This window comes from Marmota flaviventris, chromosome 8 (assembly GCF_047511675.1).
Source record: "Marmota flaviventris isolate mMarFla1 chromosome 8, mMarFla1.hap1, whole genome shotgun sequence".
Classification (NCBI taxonomy): domain Eukaryota; kingdom Metazoa; phylum Chordata; class Mammalia; order Rodentia; family Sciuridae; genus Marmota; species Marmota flaviventris.
In genome coordinates, this window is record NC_092505.1 from 135,348,592 (window position 1) to 135,367,265 (window position 18,674).

Consider the following 18,674-nt stretch of genomic DNA (forward strand, 5'->3'; position numbering starts at 1 on the left):
AACAAAAACAGCATGGTACTGGCACCAAAACAGGCTGGTAGACCAATGAAACAGAATAGAGGACACAGAGACAAATCCACAAAATTACAACTACCTTATATTAGACAAAGGTGCTAAAAGCATGCAATTGAGAAAGTCTAGCATCTTCAACAAATGGTGGTGGGAGAAGTGGAAATCCATATGCAACAAAATGAAATTGAATCCCTTTCTCTCACCATGCACAAAAGTCAACTCAAAATGGATCAAGAAACTAGGAATCAGACCAGAGACTCTGCATCTAATAGAAGATAAAGTTGGCCTTAATCTTCATCATGTGGGGGCAGGCCCCAAATTTCGTAATAAGACACCTATAGCATAAGAGTTAAAACCAAGAATCAACAAATGGGATGAATTCAAATTGAAAAGTTTTTTTCTCAGCAAGAGAAATAATATGTGGGGTGAATAGGGAGCCTACATCCTGGGAACAAATTTTTACCCCTCAAACATCAGATAGTGCTCTAATCTCTAGAGTATATAAAGAACTCAAAAAGTTATAGTAGGAGACCCTCAATGTTACACAAAATTACATATAAGAGGTTGTGAGGGGAAAGGGGGGGGCGAACAAGGGAGAGAATTGAAAACAGCAGATGAGGTAGAGAGCGAAGATGGAAGGGGAGTGGAGGGTGGATAGTAGGGGATAGGAAAAGTAGCAGAATATAACAGTCACTAATATGCCATTATGTAAAAATGCGAGTGTGTAACCGATGTGATTCTGCAATTTGTATTTGGGGTAAAAATGGGAGTTCATAACCCAATTGAGTCAAATGTATGAAAGATGATATATCATGAGCTTTGTAATGTTTTGAACAACCAATTAAAAAAAAGTTAAACAACAAAAAAGCAAATAACCCAATCAACAAATGGGCCAAGGACTTGAACAGAAACTTCTCAGAATAGGATATACAATCAATCAACAAATACATGAAAAAATGCTCACCATCTCTAGCAATCAGAGAAATGCAAATTAAAACTACTCTAAGATACCATCTCACTCCAATAAGAATGGTAGCCATTATGAAGTTAAACAATAACAAGTGCTGGCGAGGATGTGGGGAAAAGGGTACACTCACACATTGCTGGTGGGACTGTAAATTGGTGCAGCCAATTTGGAAAGCAGTATGGAGATTCCTTGGAAAGCTGGGAATGGAACCACCATTTGACCCAGCTATTCCCCTTCTCGAACTATACCCAAAAAAGCATACTACAGAGACACAGCCTCATCAATGTTTATAGCAGCATAATTCACAATAGCTAGAATGTGGAACCAACCTCGATGCCCTTAAATAGATGAATGGATTAAAAAATGTGGCATTTATACACAATGGAATATTACTCAGCACTAAAAAATAACAAGATCATGGCATTTGCAGGGAAATGGATGGCATTAGAGCAGATTATGCTAAGTGAAGTTAGCCAATCCCTAAAAAACAAATGCTGAATGTCTTCTCTGATATAAGGGGGGGGGGTGACTCAAAATGGGATAGGGAGGAAGAGCAAGAAGAAGACTACCACTAAATAGGGAAGAGAGGTGGGAGGGAAAAAGAGGGAGAAGGGGAGTTGCACGGAAGATGGAAGGAGAACCTCATTGTTATACAGAATACATATATGATGTTGTGATGAGAAAAAGAAAAAAAAAGTGTGTCAAATTAGATTGAATAGAGAGAAAGGATGGGAGGGGAGGGGAGGAGTAGGGAGGATAGGAAGGGCAGCAGAATAGAATAGACAATATGATTGATGTATGTACATTCCATGTATGTATTATATGTCAAAATACATTCTGCTGTCATGTATGACTAAAAAAATAAAAATAAATTGTATGGTTAAAAAAATAAAAATAAAAACTAAAAGTCCGTGAACCATTATAAATTATAAGATTCTAAAGAAACATGACAACAACATGTAGCATGTGATCCTTGATTATATCCTGTATATTTAAAAAATCCTGCTAAAATGGATTTAGGAAATTTTGAATATCAGTATTATATACCTGATAATAGTTTCATATTAATATCAAGTTTCCTCAAAGGCATATTAGTATGGTGGTACAAGAGAATTTCCTATTTATAGCAAAACATTAAAATTGATGAATTTAGCTTAATAATATATGGGTGTCATACTAATCTTCATTTTTGCTTGATATATCACATACATATAGAAAAGTATACAGATTATGAGGCACATCATTGTACTGTTCTTGAAACTTTCCTATAGGATAGAACATTTTAAAATAACATTTTAGTGAAAAAAAGCAGTGTTTAGAGACATATTTCTACATAGTCTGAGTTAGTTGCACATACCTAAGCACACAGAATCTAAAACAAACATTGTTTCTACCAGATGGCTCTTTTACTTTGGGCAGCTCTCTTAGATTAAGGTAAATTGCTTTGCCTCTGACTAACCCTTGCCTCAAGCCTCAAAATCTCTTGGAAATGAAACAGTGAAACATCACAGGTTCACTATGTCTTGTGAAAGCTTTCTACCATAGACAGAATTCTCCATAGCAAAGGAGAAGAGTTACATCTACGATTGTTTACAGACTTGGAGATTTTCCTAACCAGGTGTGAGTGTGTCTCTCCTGCACCCCGCTGCTCTACCTGAGGGACAGGGCTGGCAAATTTGCAGAGGTCAGGGAGCTCAAAAGCAATCCTGATTTCTTCCTTTTGAAAATTCACATATTAGAAGTTCTCTGGTGGGCTGAGATGACCAAGTCTGGGGCCAGCTGGCAGGAAAGCACTCCAAGTAGCTCCTTCCACCTCATACAAGCTCCCATAGAGAGGCCAGGAGAAGCAGCATTTGTAGTCAGAAAACAAAAGGACCTCAGTCTTCCCCAGGTGTGGGCTCCCTGCACTGATTGATATGAAAGACTGAGGGGAAGCATGGGGTCTCCTCAGGAAGAACCCTGTGGTTTTCTTCCTTCCCCTCATTTGCCAGCACTAAGCTCCTAAAGGCTGAGAGAGCTGAAGGAAATTCTTGGGCAAACCCATTGGGAAGTCCTGAAAGAAACAAGATTTCCTGTGACCTTGCCTGTGGGGATGGAATAGTGTTTAGTTAGAACTTTACAAACAGATGCAGTCATATTTGTCTTCCAAGTTGATAAAGCAAGTTTTAGTGTTGCAGGGGTCAAAATCATTTTCAAAGTCAAAGAAATGTTATCAGTCTATTCCTCATCTGCCAATCATACACCCATGCACACTCAAATCAAGGACTTAAGTTGAAATGCTCAGTTGCCTTTCTCCCTCCTCTCCCATCTCTTCATGCTTTACCTTCCTCCCAGGTGGACAGGCAGCAGAAGTACTGACTGTGCTCAGTGAAAGACAGGAAGGCGAGTCTCAAAGAACCTGGAGCTTGCTCTAATAACTTGGCTTGTCCTTCATAGAGCCTTCTAATCTCCCTCTACTCCTTTCCTCCCACTCAATGAAGAATAGTAGAGTTCAGAATCTGTGTAAAATTCTTGTTCTATTAAAAAAATCTGTCCTCTCTTTTTCATAAAGCAATCCAAGAGAAGGATTATGCATTTGCTTGAATTGGTTGGTTTTGCATCAGGACTCTGAGCCAGGACAAACATTTTAAGTGAAACCATACATTCAAATTTTGTTTGTATAGGCCAGTTTCACCTGGAAATGTCAGTATGTTACTAAGAATATTTTCTTCCAACTTCAAAGCAGTGAAGTATTTGGAGGCCAGTACCCAGGGTTGTGAATTCTGCCCTCAATTTCATTATTTCATTGTTTCATTTGAGCATCCTTATTGCAATGTAAATATATGTATTTCAACATAGAAGATAATTCATCCAACAGTCAATCACAGACAACAGCAAATTTATATAATTTTACTCTTGACAACATCTCTATGGCACCAACTAGAAAGGGTTTATGTTTACCCTGGGGAGAATATCAATTAAAAGTAAAATGTTCTAAAAAATTTATACATTTATGTTGAAGCTAAATAGCACAAGGGCTACCAGAGATCTTCCTGCTCTAACAACATAGTTTCTTTGTAAGACCAGACAGTATCTATAAATAAATTTCATATAATTTTATAATTTCATATAAATAAATAAGTTTCAATACCCTGCTTGATGTTTTGCTGTAGCATAATGGCAGGAAGACAGCCAAGGGCACGTCCCTCTCTAACAACACTGCCTGCATTCCAGCTATGGGGCTGCCCTGAGCAGCAGAGTGATAGAGGGGGATCTTGTCACTGCCCAAACCTCTTCCCATGCCAGGCTCCTTCAAGCAGGACCCTGAGGCAGCATATGTGGCCTGGGTGTATCGAAGGACATTTCAAATGCCCTGGTGCCCATATTGCTCCTCCTACTGCCCACCCAGGACCTTCCATTGTCCAAGTTGTAACATCTGTTAGAACTCATCCCTGGACACTCACCAACCCATCCCTGGACACCTGGTCAGGACTAGGAAACTCATAGCATAAGTGGGCCAGGGGTGGGTATGAGACCATCTTCCCAGTCTGCTAAAAGTGGTTCCCAGCCACTCTTGGTCACTTACATCTGTTACTGCCTCCAGTTATGCACCTGTCCAGGGAGGCCAGCCTTGCTTGCACAAGTACCTACATGAAAAGGCCACCATCTGTGCTGAGCCTTATGGAGTCAGGGGGAGGAAAAGTAGTGACTGTCCCCTCCCCTGGCTTGGTGATACTAGATCCACAGCCCTTTAGGCTGACTGCTGTCCTGTCCTGGGGATCTTTGCCTGTCTTGGTCTGGGTGTCCCAGTTTGAGGGTTTCCTGGGTTCTGAGTGTGTTTCTCTGATGTGCCCACCCTGCACAGGTTCACAAGTGCAGATGGATGATTGGGCAAGGGTGTTTTTTCATCCTTAGCCAGTATCTGAGAAAACATAGGCCCAGAGTTATTATATCCTGCTCCAAGTGACACCAGTCAGGTCTTGTTTCTAAAGACCTCACTCAGGACAGGTGACCTGATGAGCCATGGGGTCCTAACTGTGCTCTAATCATGGAAATGACAGGTTCTCCCTGAGATGGGAACCCGTGTGTAGGGTCAAGAGCAGGTGGCTCTCAAGGCTGCATTGGGAGAGGCTTGAGCATTTGGGGGTGAATGAAGTCAGGTCAGATAGACCCTCGAGGTCTCCCTCCTCTCCCCTAGGAGTTTGACCACCATTGTGGGCAGGTGAGCAACAGCGTGGGGCATCTGAACATCTGGCTGTTCCTGCTGCTGCTTTTGTCCCTTTGCCTCTACCAGGGTGCCCTGCTGGTGATGTGCACCATCTTCCCACAAGAGTGATGCCATTCTCCTTGGACAAAGCCATGGCGTATCCACACAGTCACAAGGGCCCACACCGGAAACAGCAGACCTACAGATTATTTATACACTCACTAATTGATGGATTGTTCATTGTATCTAGTTTTTCCACAGTGTTTTTTTTTGTTTGTACCAGGGATTGAACCCAGGGGTGCTTAACCACTGAGCTGCATTCCCAATCCTTCTGCCCCCTTTATTTTTTCTTAAATGTTTTTTTTTCTTTTGAGCCAGGGTCTCATTGAATTGCTTAGGACCTTGCTAATTTGCTGAGGCTGGTTTTTAACTTGCAATCCTCCAGTTTTAGCCTCCCAAGTGGCTAGAATTTAGGCATGGGCCACTGTGCCTACCTAGTTTTTCACAGCTATAAAGAAAGCTGCTACAAACATTGGTGTATAGGTATGTGAACCTAAGTTTTCATTTCTGTTGGATAAATTCTTAAGAGTGACATTGCTGAGTCATAAGGTAACTGTAGGTGGAACTTTGTAGAAAATTGCCAAATTTGTCTTTCAGAATCACTGTACCATTCCTAATTTCTACCAGCAAAGTATGAGAATTTCAGTTGTTCCACATCCTCACCAACATTTCACACTATCATTTGTTCTTGTTTTTTCCTCTTTTTATTGTAGCCTTTCTAATAAATGAGTAATGACATCTCATTTAAGGCTTCCTAATGAGTAATGATGTTGAGCATATTTTCATGTCTTCTTGCCCATTGGTAGGTCTTTGGCAAAGTGTTTGCTACAAACTTTTTATCTCTTAAAAATGTGTTTTTCCCCTGAGTTTTATGAGTTCTGTACACTGGGTTCAGATCTATGTTTTGCAAATCTTTTCTTGCAATCTGTGGCTTTTCATTCAATTTTTTTCATAGCCTCTTCCAAAAAAGCAGAAGTTCTTAGTGATATTGTTATTCCAGTTCTGGGGATTGAGTGTTGTTATTTATTTATTGTTGTTATTTATTCTAGTTGGAAAAATCATGTCCTCTGTGAGGAACAGTTTTATTCCCTTCTTTCCAACATGTGTGTTTTTATTTCTTTTTCTTTTTAGTGTTGACCAGAAATAGTAGGAGTGGTCATCTTTGCCATGGCATTCCTTTAGTATGGCAATTGCTTGACTAAAGGCTCTTTCAGGAAGATTGGTGGGCAGCATCAATGGGGGATGGGGAAGCTGCAGACCCTGAGACAGCTGAACAGACAGAGGAGCCTCTCTGATCATCACCTCCCATCATTTTATGCACTACCCCACTACTGCCATATGTGGTTCCCTCCCACCTGTGACTCCTGTGTTTGGCTCTTATTCATCAAGTGGTCTGTCTTCTCTTCTCTCCAGCTTCTCTCCATCATTGAGTTTTCCTGGCATCCTTTTCCCTTCCTCCATCCTTTGGTTCCTCCAGCCTCAGGTCAGGCCATAGGCCATCGCCCTTCCTCTGCTCAGAATGAGGCCCTCCATGACCAGGATCACTATTCTCAAGGGACCTAAATGTGGTCTTCCCTCTGTGATTCACCAATCAGGTCAGCTTTCCATAATTGGCAGCACCCATCTCAGGCACTGATCCCATGCTCCAACTTCACTTCCTTTCTACTGTGATCCCTGACTGTAACTCCTCCTGGAGTCATTGCTTGGTGGTTGGTGGCAAGGACTCTCGAGCCAGACCTCATAAGTCCAAACCACAGCTCTAAAACTGACCAGAAGGGAGACCTTGGGTAGCTACTTAGCCCCTGGTCACTCAATTTCCCTATCTGTAAAACAGGGAATTGTGAGTTAATTCATGTAAACCACATAGAACAGTGTCTGTACCAGAAAGTGCCTTGTGTGCTGAATACAGACCACAATAAATGTTGATGAGGATGTTGGGAAAAGGTACACTTACACACTGCTAATGGGACTGCAAATTGGTGCAACCAATCTGGAAAGCAGTATGGAGATTCCTTAGAAAACTTGGAATAGAACCACCATTTGACCCAGCTATTCCTCTCCTAGGTCTATACCCAGAGGACTTAAAATCAGCATATTACAGGGACACAGCCACATCAATGTTTATAGCAGCTCAATTCATAATAGCTAAACTGTGGAAACAGCCTGGATGCCTGTCAATAGATGAATGGATAGAGAAACTGTGGTATATATACCTAATGGAATATTACTCAGCATTAAAAGAGAATAAAATTATGACATATGCAGGTAAATGAATGGAGTTAGAGAATATCATGCTAAGTGAAGTAAGCCAATCTCAAAAAACCAAAGGCTGAATATTCTCTCTGATAAGGAAAAATGGAGGAACTTTGATGGGGTAAAGGAGAGGCAGAGGTGAGGAGGGGGCATGGGGGGGGTAGGAAAGATGGTGGAATGAGATGGACATCATTACCCTAGGTACATGTATGAATGCATATATGGTGTGATGCTACATTGGGTACAACCATAGAAATGTAAAGTTGTGCTACAGTTGTTTACAATGAATTAAAATGCATGTATACTTAATTAAAAAAACAAAACAAAAAGAAAACCTAAGGCTAGTATGGTCTTCTCCAAAGCTCAATAGACCTGGTTGTTATGATTATAGTACCACTCCTGACCTGACCTTTTCCATGACCCAATGCATGTCATCCCTTCTTCTTATGCCACAACAGAAATCGACATAAAATTTGATGTTAGACTGTGACACAAACATCATTGCATTCTCAGTAGAAACACAACTGACCAAGAGAAATCTGAAAAAAGGTTAAACATTACTAATCATTAGAGAAATGCAAATTAAAATCATAATGGGATTTATGGATTTAGTTTTGAAGAAATGGAAACCTGGGAGCCATGGTAAAATTTTGTAAAAATGTCATTTATTAAGGGGTAATTACAAACAGAAAATTCACCTTTTTAGTCTATAGTTAGGGATTTTGACAAATGATATCATGTTCAAGGTTAACCAGTTTATTTACTCCAGAAACTCCTTTCACCTCTTGTTGTCATTTTCTCTCCCTGAGTGCTTGTGGTTTTACTTCATCCAGAATCATGCATAAATGGCATTGTGGACTTTCTAGTATGGCTTCATTCACTGAGCATGATACATTTGAGGCTCATCTATGTAATTATGGATAACCAGTAGTTTATTGTTTTTGTTTCTGTGTAGTATTGTATTTCCCTACAGATTATTTATACATTGAAGGATTTTTACTTTGCATCTAGTTTTTGGCAATATATTTGTTGGTTTATTTTGTTTTGTTTTTGTACCAGGGATTGAACCCAGAGATGCTTAACCATTGTTGCTTGTGCAACAATCCCAGCCTCACCCCACGTATTGTTTGTTGGTGAAGTGTTGCTCCAATCTTTTGTCCATTTAAAAATTGTGTTGTTTTCTTATTGAGTTTCAGGAGTTCTCTATACATTTTTACAAAATTTTACCATGGCTCCCAGGTTTCTACTTCTTCAAAACTAAATTCTATGCTTGGCTTTCTAGGCCTTTCTAATCTTGACCCCCACGGGGTCAACCTCATTGCCCATGCCACCTTGTGCTTGAACTAGATCCATATCTTCATCATTCTGTTAACCCCCTACTTTTGGATTTCTGTGCCTTTCTGCAAAATTGTACCTCTCACAGTCAATGCCCTCCTGTCTGCCTTTCCAACATCACACCTAGGACACAGAGAGTGAAATGTTCTACTCCACAGCATGGGCTTCGCCAAACTCCCAGTTTCTTCCAGTCTGCTACACCACTCAGGACTGACCCCTCAATCAGAGTGTTCCTGGGTGTCTCCCGGTGTTATTCTGATGATAGATTCCTTATCAACACAAGTGCATGATGTACTTATTCACCTCTACACCCATCCCTCAAATAACCACCACCTAGCACACCCAGCACACAGTAGGCTTTCAATGCAATGCACCCAGGAGGGAGAATGGCCACCAAGCTCCAGGGTATAGGATATCTGAGCTGCACCTTCAGAGGTGGGTCTGGAAGGACTCATGAGGCACTATCAGGGCCAAGGGCACTGGAGAAAGCTCAGAAAGTGCATAATTGCAGAGGTGCAAGATGCCTCCAAACAACCAAGGGCACATGCACTCAGACCTCTTACCTCTTCCTCATAGGGTCGCCTGGCGGTGCCCACCCCCACTGCCTTGATGACCAACTGCAGGATGAGCAGGAGCAGGAGGGCCCCAGTGGGTACAGCCACTAGGATACTGTGTACAGGCTAAGAAGCAAAGCCATGGAATAGCTTCTCCTTGGCCATGCCTTTTGACCCGACTCCTCCCTCTCTCCCTCCCGCCCCAGCTAGCACTGCCCACCGCTCTCCCTACCTGGACTAGAGTTAGTCCAGTACACCCAAGGGAAACCTCATTCCACCACACTGTCCTCCCACCTGTCTCTTTTCAACTTTCATTACCCTACTCTGTGCCCCCCCTAGATTCTTAACTCCACAGGCATCCTATCCCTCCCATCTCCCTGACCCCACTGGCCTTCCACCTGTCCTTCACATGTCCTCCCAAGTGACTTCCTCCTCTAGCCCCGCCTACATCAGCCCATCCCTCAGTTATCCCGCCCCTCCTCGGCTGTTTGCTCCTCCCTCCCCACCATAGGAACTCTTCCCAGTGTGGGCCCTTGGGACTGTGTGGATACGTCATGGTTTTGTCCAAAAACGCCATGTGCCTCCTGTGTATGATGAAAACCACACAGGTGGACAGCATGGTACCCAGATAGAGACACAGGAACAGGAGGAGTAGCAGGTTGAGCCAGATGTTTCGGTGCCCCACGCATTTATTCACCCACCTGCAATGGTGGTCGAACTCCTAGGAGAGAGGAGGCAGGACTGAGGGTCCTTCTGGAATGGCCTCCATCACCCCCTAATCCTGAGGCCTCCCCCAATGCAGCCCTCTAGGCCACCTGCTCTTGACCCTACCCACAAGTTCCCATCTCAGGGAGAATCTGGCATTTCCATGGTTAGAGCACAGTTAGGACCCCATGGCTCATCAAGTCACCTGTCCTGAGTGATGTCTTTAGAGACAAGACCTGCCTGGTGTCACTTGGAGCAGGACATAAACAACTCTGGGCCTCCGTTTTCTCAGATACTGGATAAGGATGAAAAAAGCAACCTTGCCCTACCAGCCATCTGCACTTTTGAACCCGAGCAGGGTGTGCACATCAGAGAAAAGCACTCAGAACCCAGTAAACCCTCCAACTGGTACACCCAGACCAAGACGGGGAAAGGTCCCCAGGACAGGGCAGCAGTCAGCCTAAAGGGCTGGGGATCTAGTATCAGTAAGCCAGGGGAGGGTACAGTCACTGCTTTTCCTCCCCCTGACTCCACCAGGCTCAGCATAGATGGGATGCCCTTTGTATGTCAGCACCTGGGAGACTCAACATGGTGGCAGGCGGGGAGGCAGCATTTTCAGTACCTCCCGGCCATGCAGACAGAGAGACACATCAGAACTTTTGGATTCTACCTGCTGAGAAACTCCCAGTAAAATTCTGCTGAAGTGAGACCTAGCTGGGGAATTTGGGATTATTTGAGGTGACAGCTTGCCCCGGATGGGTGAATCTCGGCCACCCTGCGCAGAGGTCCAGGCCGCCCCTGCTTGGCGACCAGCACAGAAGGAGGCGTTTCAGCACTGTGGGATAATGTGTGTGGCGTAGAGACCCCATGAAGAGGTTGCTAACTAAGCCTTCATGAAACAGCAGACCAGAACTGAAACCGAGACTGAGACAGACCAGAGACAGGCAAGACCCACCCCTCCAATCAGACACTCAGGCAAGGAGTCTGGGGCCCACCATAGCAGAGAGCTGACGTCACCAGGTTTCGGCAGACAGGATCCCTTCCCAGCAGAATCGGCTTTAGCAAGTGTGTGACTCACATCCCCACCAGATACATACAGCTGGGAAACCTCAAAAATGTTGCCCCAGAGCTCCGTGGGCATGACTGTAGGGGCCGAGGGAAGCAGAGGGGACTCCCGACCCCCAACTGCCCCTACCACCAGCGGTGACACCCAAGGCCTTAGCCGCCAGTTCCCGGGGGCGTGGCCACCGAAGGGGTCTGGACAAATTAAACTGATGGTGTCAGCGGGGCCTGGCTGGCTGGCAGGAGGAAGGGGGGAGGGGGCGGAGAAGAGAAAAGGCTCTGGACTAACAGGATTGGAGAGACACACAGTAGGGGAAGAGGAGCCACCTTACAGGGATTGCTGCTGGCACATAGAGGGCAGAAGTTCGGCTCTGAGGGCACAGCTCCGCCTACTGGAAGAGAAGAAAATAGAACTCTAAGACTTCATTTATCTTTTTATTTTCCCTTTTCAATTTTTATTGTTCTTTCCATTCTCCTTTATTCTACCTATCTTTCTCTCCCTCAGTCTCTCTATGGACTCCTTCCTTCCTCTTCCCTCTTTCATCCCAAGCATTACGAATTTCATTACGTGTAATTTTCTAAATGCAAATAGGTGAATGTTCTGAGGCTGTCTATAGGGCTCCTAAGTACCTAGCTATTACCAAATACGCTGATCCATTCGCATGTTAATATCCCCCTTCAGTAGAGCAACCTTCCAAGATATACTAACCTTCATACTATCATAGCACCTAACCTAAAGATAAAGTCCTAAGACCAAACAACAGATCACTATATGCCTACAAATCCGTAAGCCTTTTATGAATCCAATGAATCAGCTTTAAATTACAATAAAGCCCAATATCACTAGACATAGTCTCCCATCACAAAGGAGAGACCACAGAGATATACAAAACCAAAACAAATTTATAGGAGAAAACAGAAACACAGCAGTTAAACCGAGTTGGAAAGTAATGTGAACACCATGAAAAAACAAGGGAGAAAAAAGATTACAAACAATGCAGGACAACTTAAATTTACAGGAGAACCTAGAGGCATCAGAAAAATGGACAGAGAAAGAACTCAAGGCATACCTGACTCAGTAGGAATGGAATCTTAAAGAAGTCATTAGACAGCAAGTCCAAACAATGAAAAAATACTTTGAAAATGAATTACATAAGCAGATTCAAGAAGCAAAAAATCAACTCTACCAGGAGATAGAGATTTTTTTAAAAAAATCAAACAGTAATCCTAGAAATGGAGGAAACCATAAACCAACTCAAAAACTCAAATGAGAATATTACAAATAGACTAGATCAAATAGAAGTCAGAACATCAGATAATGAAGACAAAGTTTATCAACTCGAAAAGAGTACAGTCAATGCAGAAAGGCTGGTAAGAAAACACGAGCAAAACATCCATGAGATATGGGATGTCATAAAAAAACCAAACGTAAGATTCATTGGGATAGAAGAAGGCATAGAGGCCCAAACCAAAGGAATGAGCAATCTGTTGAATGAAATAATCTTAGAAAACTTTCCAGAAATGAAAGGTGGAATGGATTGCCAAATTCTGGAAGCCTACAGGACCCCAAACATACAAAACCATAATAGACCAACTCCAAGATACATTATTATGAAGATATCCAACATACAGAACAAGGAGATAATATTAAAAGCTACAAGTGAAAGGAGGCAGATTACATTCAGGGGTAAACCAATTAGGGTAACAGCTGATTTTTCATCTCAGACGTTGAAAGCGAGAAGATCCTAAAACAACATATTTCAAAAGCTGAAAAATAATGGATTCCAACCAAGAATATTGTATCTAGCAAAATTAAGCTTCAGATTTGACAATAAAATTAAAATATTTATGATAAACAAAAGTTAAAAGAATTCGCAGCCAGAAAACCAGCACTGCGAGGCATCTTGAGCAAAACACTACAAGAAGAGTTGAAAAACAGCACTCAAAACTAACAGTGGGAGGTAACTCAGTAAAGGGGGAAAAATAACCAAAGAGGAAAAACAAGCCAAATTAAAATAAATAAATAAATAAACATGACTGGAAATACAAACCGTATATCAATAGTAACCCTAAACATTAATGGCTTAAACTGACCAATCAAACAACATAGGCTAGTAACTTGGATTAAAAAAACAGATCCAACAATATGCTGCCTTCAGGAGACTCATCTGACAGGAAAAGACATACACAGGCTGAAGGCGAAAGGCTGGGTAAAATCATACCACTCACATGGTCCTCGAAAGTAAGCAGGAGTGGCCATACTCATATCGAATAAAATCAACTTCAAACCTAAGTTAATCAAAAGGGATAAAGAAGGACACTATATACTGTTAAAAGGAACCATCCACCAACAAGACATAACAATTATCAATATATATGCACCAAACAATGGTGCTGCAATGTTCATAAAACAGACTCTCCTCAAGTTCAAGAATCAAATAGACCACAACACAATAATTATGGGTGACTTCAACACACCTCTCTCACCAATGGACAGATCCTCCAAACAAAAGTTGAGTAAAGAAACTATAGAACTCAATAACACAATCAATAACCTAGACTTAAGTGACATATATAGAATATATCAACCATCATCAAGTGAATATACTTTCTTCTCAACAGCACATGGACCCTTCTCAAAGATAGACCATATATTATGACATAGGGCAACTCTTAGTAAATATAAAGGTGTGGAGATAATACCATGAAACTGGAAATCAATGATAAAAGAAGGAAGGAAAAATCCTGCATCACCTGGAAAATGAACAATATGTTACTGATTGATCAATGGTTTACAGAAGACATCAAGGAGGAAATCAAAAAATTCTTAGAGATAAATGAAAATACAGACACAATATATCAGAATCTATGGGACACAATGAAAGCAGTTTTAAGAGGGAAATTCATTGCCTGGAGTTCATTCCTCAAAAAAGAAAAAAATCAACAAATAAATGAGCTCACACTTCATCTCAAAACCCTAGAAAAAGAAGAGCAGTACAACAGCAAATGTAGTAGAAGGCAGGATATAATTAAAATCAGAGTGGAAATCAACGAAATTGAAACAAAAGAAACCATGGAAAAATTGACAAAACTAAAAGTTGGTTCTTTGAAAAAATAAATAAGATCGACAGACCCTTAGCCATGCTAATGAAGAGAAGAAGAGAGAGAACTCAAATTACTAACATACGGGATGAAAAAAGGCAATATCACAAGACACTACAGAAATACAGAAGATAATTAGAAATTATTTTGAAACCCTATATTCCAAAATGAAATAGAAGATAGTGAAGATATCTGTAAATTTCTTAAGTCATATGATTTGCCCAGATTGAGTCAGGAAGATACACACAATTTAAACAGACCAATAACAATGGAGGAAATAGAAGAAGCCATCAAAAGACTACCAACCAAGAAAAGCCCTGGACCGGATGGGTATACATCAGAGTTTTACAAAACCTTTAAAGAAGAGTTAATACCAATACTTTTCAAGTTATTTCAGGAAATAGAAAAAGAAGGAGCTCTTCCAAATTTATTCTATGAGGCCAACATCACCCTGATCCCGAAAAACCAGACAAAGACACTTCAAAGAAAGAAAACTACAGACCAATATCTCTAATGAACCTAGATGCAAAAATCCTCAATAAAATTCTGGCGAATTGGATACAAAAGCATATCAAAAAAATTGTGCACCATGATCAAGTAGGATTCATCCCTGGGATGCAAGGCTGGTTCAATATACAGAAATCAGTTATTCACCACATCAATAGACTTAAAGATAAGAACCATATGATCATCTCGATAGATGCAGAAAAAACATTCAACAAAGTACAGCATTCCTTTATGTACAAAACACTAGAAAAACTAGGGATAACAGGAACTTACCTCACCATTGTAAAAGCTATCTATGCTAAGCCTCAGGCTAGAATCATTCTAAATGGAGAAAAACTGAAGGCATTTCCTCTAAAATCTGGAACAAGACAGGGATGCCCTCTCTCACCACTTCTATTCAATATAGTTCTCGAAATACTGGCCAGAGCAATTAGACAAAAGAAATTAAGACATAAAAATAGGAAAAGAATGTAAATTATCACTATTTGCGGTGACATGATTCTATACCTAGCAGACCCAAAAGGGTCTACAAAGAAACTACTTGAGCTAATAAATGAATTCAGCAAAGTGGCAGGATATAAAATCAATATGCATAAACCAAAGGCATTCCTGTATAACAGCGACAAATCTTATGAAATGAAAATGAGGAAAACCACCCCATTCACAATATCCTCAAAAAAAAGTACTTGGGAATCAACCTAACAAAAGAGGGAAAGATTTATACAATGAAAACTACAGAACCCTAAAGAGAGAAATAGAAGAAGATCTTAGAAGATGGAAAAATATACCCTGTTCATGGATAGGCATTGTAGAATTAGATAAAGCAATCATGAAATTCATATGGGAAAATAAAAGACCCAGAAATAGCAAAAGCATTTCTAAGTAGGAAGAGTGAATCAGGTGGTATAGCGATACCAGACTTCAAACTATGCTACAGAGCAATAGTAACAAAAACAGCATGGTACTGGCACCAAACAGGTGGTGGACCAATGGTACAGAATAGAGGACACAGAGACAAATCCACAAAATTGCAACTATCTTATATTTGACAAAGGTGCTAAAAGCATGCAATGGAGAAACGATAGCATCTTCAACAAATGGTGCTGGGAAAACTGGAAATCCATATGCAACAAAATGAATCTGAGTCCCTTTCTCTCCGCATGCACAACAGTTAACTCAAAATGGATCAAGGAGCTTGATATCAAAACAGAGACTCTGCGTCTGATAGAAGAAAAAGTTGGCTCCAATCTACATACTGTGGGGTCGGGCTCCAAATTCCTTAATAGGACACCCATAGCACAAGAGTTAATAACTAGAATCAACAAATGGGACTCACTCAAACTAAAAATTTTTTTTCTCAGCAAGAGAAACAATAAGAGAGGTAAATAGGGAGCCTACATTCTGGTAACAAATTTTTACTCCTCACACTTCAGATAGAGCCCTAATATCCAGAGTATACAAACAACTCAAAAAATTAAACAATAAGAAAACAAATACCCCAATCAATAAATGGGCCAAGGACCTGAAAAGACAGTTATCAGGGGAGGACATACAAACAATCAACATGTACTTGAAAAAATGCTCACCATCTCTATCAGTCAGAGAAATGCAAATCAAAACCACCCTAAGATACCATCTCACTCCAGTAAGATTGGCAGCCATTATGAAGTCAAACAACAACAAGTGCAGGAGAGGATGTGGGGAAAAGGGTACACTTGTTCATTGCTGGTGGGACTACAAATTGGTGTGGCCAATTTGGAAAGCAGTATGGAGATTTTTTGGAAAGCTGGGAATGGAACCACCATTTGACCCAGCTATTCCCCTGCTTGGACTATTCCCTAAAGACCTTAAAAGAGCATACTATAGGGATACTGCTACATCGATGTTCATAGCAGCACAATTCACAATAGCTAGACTGGAACCAACCTAGATTCAATAGATGAATGGATAAAAAAATGTGGCTTTTTTACACAATGGAGTATTATTCAGCACTAAAAAATGACAAAATCATGGCATTTGCAGGGAAATGGATGGCACTAGAGCACCTTATGCTAAGTGAAGCTAGCCAATCCCTAAAAAACAAATGCCAAAACTCATCTTTGGTATAAGGAGAGCAACTAAGAACAGAGCAGGGAGAAAGAGCATGAGAAGAAGATTAACATTAAACAGGGACGAGAGGTGGGAGGGAAAGGGAGAGAGAAGGGAAATTGCATGGAAATGGAAGGAGACCCTCATTGTTATACAAAATTACATATAAGAGTAAGTGAGGGGAAAGTGGAAAAAAACCAAGGGATAGAAATGTATGTCAGCACCTGTGCAAGCAAGGCCAGCCTCCCTGGACAGGTGCAGACACAGAGGTGATGACGTATATAAGTGACCAACAGTGGCTGAGAGCCACTTTAAGCAGTTCAGAAAGATGGTGAGATACCCACCCCTGACCCACTCATGAGTGAGGTTCCTGGTCTTGGCCAGGTGCCTGGGGACAGGTTGGTGAGTGGTCAGGAAGGAGGAGCACTCACCTCCACACAGATGTCACAGCTTTTGCAGTGTAAAGTTCGGGGAAGGCGGTGAAAATAACAGGTGGGACACCATGGCATTTGGTATAACCTGCCCTTCACTCATGCCATATAGGGAGCTTCAGGGTCCTGCTTGAAGGCACCTGGCAGGGGAAGAGATTCAGGCAGTGGCAGGAAGCCTTGTATCACTCTGATGCTCGGAGCTACCCCATAGTATCACTGGGCAACAAGAAGGTGGGGAGGAGGTGGGCAGGGGAATCCTGGTCCCTGTTGAGCAAGCTGACCACTCAAATGGGCGGCAGTCAAAGAGAAGGAGCTGTCCAGCCTCAAGAGTTCTACATTAAGTTCCCCGCTTTGGAATAGTGATCAGTACTTGGAGTCATGTGTGAAATGGGAAGGAGGAAGAGTGAAATGCGTGGTTGGAAGAGCCTGCGGCTTCTCTTGCCCCATCCTCCCTACTAAAGCAACTGGAAAACCTCCAGGATTCTGTTTTTTTTTTTTTTTTAACACTTTAGTGGCTTGGGAAATGAAGGGTCAGGGCCCAAGTAATGATGACAAGGTAAGAAGGGATCCTGAGGCCACAGGTGGGGTCAGCCCTTTAGAAATAACCTCTGTAGGCACCAGGCCTTGGGATGCCACCTTCCTCTCCCAGGGGTCTGAGACCTTACCTCTGTGGGTCTGATACATTCATGGAAATGAGGTTGTACAAAGTGAGTAGGCAGAGAAGGCCCAAGGCCACTTGAAAGGCCCACTCTCCATTTTGCGCCAGTGCTTGGCAGCTGAAACCAGGGCCAGACTCAGTTCTAGTTGGGGGAAACCCGGAGCCCCCATGAGGCCTAGCTCACCTGAGGTCACACTCACAAACCTTAAGGACAGCTCTGAATATCCAGGCTAGAGACATACCCCATTCCCTCCACCAAATGTCACCAGCATTACCAGCCTCCCACAGTCCCCCCAAAGTCTCAGGCTCCCCAACTCCATGCTTCTCACTAAATATCCTCCTTCCCTTCTTGGCCTCCCTCCACTTCCCTGCCTCTGCACTCTCACTGTTTCCCATCTGTCTCTTGTTGAGAAACCCGACTGCTGGCTGGGAGACTCACTGGAAAGTGAAGAACACTGCACTTAGAGAGACCAGTGCTGCCACAGTCAAGCAAGCCCAAAGGCTTGAGAATAGCCAGGATCTGGCTGAGGGTGGGGTGGGGACAAGAAATAATTTGAGATAGTTATGCTTCATTGCCTGCTCTCAAACAAATGAGAGCCAACTGCTCCTTCTCCTGGGTTGGCACCCAGAGTACCATACTACAAGTGTGACATCAGAGAGATTCCAGAATGGGGGCTCTGGCTGCTTCCAGTGCCCTCTGATATCAACCCTCCCCTGCCCTCACATTCACACTTATAGACTGGGACATCCTGCT